Raw genomic sequence first — 5,478 nt, 5'->3', positions numbered from 1 at the left:
TGGTCACGTCACGAGTCCAGGCGGTGGTCACGTGTACCATGAAATTGAATCCAAATGTTGCGGGAGAAGGCACGGGCAGATGGGGCAGGAGAAAGTCACACAATCACACATGGTAGATAAGAGAGGTGTAAGATAGATAGGTAGGTAAGATAGATAGATAGACAGATTCTCCAGTAGTAACATATATGAAGAGTAGGTGTAGACCTGGTAATATTGAGCGAGGTCATGACCTGGGACGACAAGGAGTCCTCCCCCGGACCTGTAGACCTGACACAGTGCCACATTGTCCAGCCCCCCAGGACCTGACCCCCACCCCCTCCCCCTCCTCCTCCTCCTTTAAAGGATATCAGTGAATCCTGATGAACATCCTGGTGTGGTGAGGAGTTTCTTTATTACTGCTGCCGACAGTCTCTAGGATGTCTCAACTAATACAGGAAGTGTTCACACTCTATAGACCATGAGCGTTAATGGTGCTCTCTCTCTCTCTCTCTCAAAAGTATGAACATTAGTTAGTTTATTCACCTCGCGATATCTCTGGGATCATTATTATGGAAGGTAGTGTGACCCCAGGCTCACCTTCCTCTTGTTGCCACCTCACAAACGGTAATCTGAACCTCCTTCCCTGCCTGGTCTCCTGGGGGAACTGACACACACACACACACACACACACACTAACCAGCGGATATACTGTAAGTAAATCCGTTTGTGGATAGTTAGTTTTATGCGTGGTTGTGTTTGTCTGTTTTTAGTGCTTTGACTACCAGGGTTAGTGAGTCCCTTAATGTCGTCTAATTATTTTCGTTATGCCCGGTCTCTTCTGTCTACTCGTCATAAGAATAATTTATGTGTATTGTATTATTTGTATTTGATAAACTACTAAGGAAAACAGGATCGGAAATTCTTCGAGTTTTCTAGTAAGTTGAAATAAAGGGAATATTTCTGAAGGATGTCATAAAATTATCTCTTAATGTTGAAGTATTAATAAGTTTTCAGTAACACAGGTAGATAGTATATCCGTCTAGCTCTGTCCGCCTCTACTGCAGTAATCCCCTCTTGTAAACATCTTACTGCGTTTCGTTCTTTAATTTAGTGGGTTTTTCGTTTATTTACTCAGTGTTGTAGTGTTTCACGAGGTGTGGTACTGTACCCGAATCCTCCTCGTTAACTGGTGTTTATGGGAGCCGGGACGAGTGAAGAAAAAAACTGCCATGTTTATTTATAACTTAAAGAGTTCATTTCGAAAAGGTTGATATTTATTTCAAGGTTGAACAGTTAATGTACAGAATATTTAGAATGTAGATTTTTTCTCGAAATTACATGAGAAACATGCCAACTCATACCTCATGAAACCTCATCTTAACCTAAGCCTGGCCAGAGTTAACATGTAGGGTGGACACATCCTTTCAGCCGTAATAACGAGACGTCCTCTGTTCTGACGTGGCGGACACTAGCGATGGTATCTTAAGACTGGCGCTGAGTGTGTGATCACCCACGCTACAGTAAAACCAAACAGTAGTAATCGCACGTTTCGTTCTCCTCTTCCTCGCCTACGCTGTGAAAGGCATTCATTTATTGTTGAGAAAAAGTGACAATGACATTCTCGCACGCACCATGCCCCTGCTTCTGCTAGACAGGTCGTCACACATAGCTCGAGGGTGTAAGGCTGTAGACCGTCACTACACCATACGCTGGCCCGTAATGCCGCCAGGATGTAGGTGTCTAGAGAGAGACATGCTAGGTTATGCTAAACTAGCTAGGTGGGCAGCATGCTGGGCCAGGCTAGGATGAATGAGCGGTATTGATGTTAAACAGTTGAAAAAAAGGAGGATTTAATACCCTGGTCACCTCATTTTACTACATGAATGATGACATTACAGTACACCAATTCAATTCACGAATAATCAGTCAGGCCAGAGGACACAGTCTATAGTCTTATCTTCGCCCGGGACCCTGGATGTATACTTAATCATCAACGAATCACTTATATAACATAACACATAATAACTTACATATTTACACTCGATAAACTTCGGAAATATGTCTATAAAAACCACCCACGCCCACTTCCTGTTCTTTTGTATTTTAAGAAACAATGCAAAAACTAACACCTATAAAAACATTCTTCATTTTTGTGTGGCCACCTTTACGTTGGCAAAGTTTTCACGTGTCTTGCCACTCCCAGATACTCTCTCTCTCATTCTCTCTCCTCTAACCAATGTCTGAATTATATCAATCACAAATAACATACAAAATAAAACAAAATATTATATTACATGGATAAATCGCCATTGGTGTAGAAGCATTAGTAGTATTAAGAAAACTGCGGTAAATATTGTTGGAACCTTGACAGCGCTTCAGGGAGCATTGATGACGTGGGGAATTTTTTGTTGTGATGTAGCGAGCGGCTTGTGGCGTGAGGCCCTTAGTTAACACACGATAAGTACCATGCATTCACCTCTAATAGTGAAATTAGCTTATTCCTTTGGCTCACTGAGAAGGTTGGGTGAGTCCATTACACAAAACGAGGGGAGGGAGGGAGGATATTTCTTGTGTTTACGTAGGTGTAGAGTAATTTATGATTATTGTTTGGGTTGGGTTGGGTTGTAAATAGTACACCCTGTAGAATCTCGAGATATTTATTCACCGAGTCCAGTTCTCTCACACCTCCTTGTTGAGTTTATCGGTGCACCAGTCAAAATCCTACTAAACATTTTCATTAAACCACTGTCGTATGGTTTGAAACATTGCTATAGAGAAATCCGACTGTGAGAAAGATTTAGGGGTAATGATAAGTAGAAATATTAAACCAAGACAACAATGTGTATTTGCTCGAAACAAAGCTAACAACGTACTTGTGTTCATACAAAGGAGTGTAAGTTACCAGACTAGCGAGGTTTTCCTAAAAGTATATCTTGCGCTTGTGACACTTCACTTGGATTATGCAGTTCAGTTCTGGTCACCGTACTGTAGAATGGATATTGAATCCCTAGAAAGCATTCAGAGTAGGATGACAAGACTAATCCCGGGCATTAGGAACCTTGAGTACAGAGAAAGGTTGAAGCATCTTAATTTGCACTCCCTCGAGAGACGTAAAGTGAGGGGCGATATGATCGATGTGTATAAATGAAAGTCAGGGTTAAAGAAAGATGATATAACAAAGGTACTCAAACTATCCAACCAGAAGCGAATTCATAGCAATGGTTTTAAATTAGATAAATTTAGATTTAGGCGCGAGATAGGTAAACACTGGTTTGGAAATCGAGTAGTGGGTGAGTGGAAAAGTTACCGAACTTCATCAGTAACTCGAACACGCTGGGAGACTTCAAATATAGCTTGGATGGATATACGAGTAATAGGGGTTGGGTGTAAATGGGGCTGCCTAGTATGGACCAATAGACCCGCTGCAGTTTCCTCCATTCTTATGTTCTTATCTCATGATCAGCTCCATGACTGCCCCCCCCCCAGTGCTCTCTAGGTTCAGTCGTGTCAGTATTGTAGAAGGTAGTGTTGTTCCCTTGTGTTAAAACCAATTGAGTGGAACACTTTCATCGTCAGCACGTGTAAGAGATATACAAGGAGAACAATGGAACTAACGTCACTACAGGGAGAACATCTGTATTCAACATTAAACATTTAAACATTTTGGATTTTACGTTACCCAACATCAGTAAACAAATATTAATTAGTAAAATAACATTAATTAGACCTCATTACAAAAACAGGAAAATACTGAATGTTTATTATTAACACTGTACATAATGTCCTCCAAACAACACAAACTACAGCCCTCATGCTTCACCTTACAATGCATGTCTACAATTCTCTCCTACTGACACGCTCAACGACCCACACAAAACCGAGATGTTTAAGTTACATCAGTGGAATTGGTCTGTTTTAGTTATCAATTGAGTTATTTCCTCCATAGTTATAACATGTCCAGAAATACACAAGTTTGTATTATCAATCGCCGTATCTTGAAGTGTGGTATTATTATTTTATACTGTGTGTGTGTGTGTGTGTGTGTGTGTGTGTGTGTGTGTGTGTGTGTGTGTGTGTGTGTGTGTGAAATGTATATATGGGTGTGTGTGGTGTGCGTGTACACATACAAAGTACCAAAATTTATTGGCACCATAAAGTAAGGTTGTTGACACCATAAAGTAAGGTTGTTGACACCATAAAGTAAGGTTGTTGACACCATAAAGTAAGGTTGTTGACACCACAAAGAGGTGAATGAGAGGGGTGATAGCAAGAATAAAGTCAGTGTGAGTAAGAGAAAGAGAGAGAGAGGGAGAGTGTGAGAGAAATGAGTAAGAGTGAGGTGAGAAAAGTGGGTGATAAATGAATTGGAGGAAGGCGGGTGAGGCATATTTGGGAAGGGGGGGAGGGAAGGGGGAGAGGAGAGTCATTAGTCACGAAGGGAAAGGGGAATGATGAGAGGGTGGAAAGGTGGTGTGTGTGTGTGTGAGAGGTTATGGGAGGGAGGGAAGGCAGGTGCTGTGAGAGAGGTGATGGAGGGAGGGAAGGCAGGTGAGAGAGAGGTTATGGGAAGGAGGGAACGTGATATGTGAGTGGAGGAGGAGGAGGGGGGGGTGTGGTATGAGGTAGGGCAGGTGGTGTGGGAGGGATAATGAGTAGGAATACAAAAGTGAATAGAGAGAGACAAGAGACATAACATTAAAATTCATAAGATTAAAAAAATTAATAATATAAAAGGAGATAATAAAAGATAGATAGAGAGATAGAGCAATAGATGGTTCGAACCCCAGGATAATTGTTGACCTAGGGGGTTAATTTAGACCAGGTACAAGGTGTGGGAAGGAGGGAAAGAATTTATGATGTAACCCCAGATGGCAGAGTGTAGGGAAAATGTCCAACAATCACTTAGTTTACTCCCCTCCCCTCCCTCCCCCCCCTTATTTTCCCCTTCCCTCACCCCCTTCTTTTCCCCTACACTCCCCCTCCCCTCACTTCCCAGAGTAGTAATGGCTCATGAAAAAGGCTGGCGGGACCCCAAGCTGGTGTGTGTGTGTGTGTGTGTGTGTGTGTAAAATAATGACCCAAACCGTAACATCGACGAAGCATAGAGGAGTCTCTTGGGTTTAATAACAAACTTGCTCTCTGTAGTAGTGACTAATCTATCTTAATGTGAGAATGAATCATATAAGAGATCGTTATTCTTCCAGTAGGTTTAATCAGACAGTAGTGAGCCTTATGTCATATTGTCTCAGACGTAATGGTGCCCAGGAGGCGTTATAATGGTGTGTCAACGTCAACACTCTTACCAGTTTGTGTACTTTGTCTGACGGAACGAGCATCACAAGTGGCCATAACCCAGCCCTCCTAGCTGTGAGTGTCACCCCCCTGGTCATCGTCCTCAGAACTATCATGATATGTGCTCAAACGTCAACGATGCAGTGTTCTATCTCATGGAATAATCAACGTGATTTTTTTTGTTTAACCACAACAATTGGCGTGGAA

Source organism: Homarus americanus, unplaced genomic scaffold, assembly GCF_018991925.1.
Source record: "Homarus americanus isolate GMGI-L3 unplaced genomic scaffold, GMGI_Hamer_2.0 scaffold41027, whole genome shotgun sequence".
Lineage (NCBI taxonomy): Eukaryota > Metazoa > Arthropoda > Malacostraca > Decapoda > Nephropidae > Homarus > Homarus americanus.
This window is presented reverse-complemented; position numbering follows the sequence as displayed.